Source organism: Branchiostoma belcheri, unplaced genomic scaffold, assembly GCF_001625305.1.
Source record: "Branchiostoma belcheri isolate BF01 breed outbred unplaced genomic scaffold, Haploidv18h27 scaffold36, whole genome shotgun sequence".
Classification (NCBI taxonomy): Eukaryota; Metazoa; Chordata; class Leptocardii; order Amphioxiformes; family Branchiostomatidae; genus Branchiostoma; species Branchiostoma belcheri.
Window position 1 is genome coordinate 38,748 of NW_017803976.1, and position 1,061 is coordinate 39,808.

The window sequence follows — 1,061 nt, forward strand, 5'->3', positions numbered from 1 at the left end:
CCGACTTCTTCTGGGCACAGCTGAGGACGAATCAAGTGGTTCATCGCGACCTTTCAGGGCTCAACAGAACGCGCATTTGCCGGCGAATTCCTCTGTTTATCTCACATGCTGGCGGGCGATACTATTTCGATTCCGTTGTACGTTGTGTTGTGGTGTGTTTTTTCCCCATATTGGAAGCATTGGCGACAAGCATCTGCAGGAGAGCCCGCCAGCTTTTCAGAGTTACAGCATGGAGGTAAAGGATCTTCTAACTCCATTGTTAGAACCCTAAAGGTCCAAGGCCAAAAGGTCCACTTTTTGGTTCACTTTTTATCTAAAGGTCCAAGGTTTTTCTTTAGATGGATTGATTCTAGCCTATGAAGCCCAAGCTCCTGGGGGCTCCCGGGGAGCCGGCGAAAAGCGAGGTTCAGTCAGGCTAAACTGATTCGGATCACCACGATTCTCCACCACTGGAATCGTATATACTGCCTACTTTGTCCATGGAGGTAGGGATACCTCCATGCTTTGTCATGGAATAAAAAGTTATCTCTGATTTTTTCTTTGAATTCATCTCAAATACGCAGGAAATGCCAATTCAGAAGGTTCTTTTTTTCCGGGGGAGCATACCCCTGGACCCCCCCTGGGAACCCCGCGTCTACGGCGCTTGCTTAACCTGACTACTCGCGCTCCTGGCGGCCGGCCGCCCCGAAGTTGTGGGGTGGGGGTCATTAACATATGTCCATAGTACATAGAATTAGCACTAGCTTGTACATTGTATATATTCATTGCAAGCTGTGACGTCTTTCCTGTGACCTGTACTGAACCCAGTGGGTATTTGCGTACAATAAAGGTCTTCATTCATTCATTCATTAACCTCCGGCCGAGAGCTTGTATACACAGGCTAGGCGCTTGCTGGTCCCTCAAAAACTGGGAGGAACCCCCTAATTCAAAATCCTGGCTATGGGCATGATTTATGAAATTCATTTTTCTTCTCTTCTCTCCCAGCAAGCTATAGTATGTATTACAAAAGCATGGCATATAACAGGGCTCGAAATTAACGGTGTCCCGATGGCCACTGACCA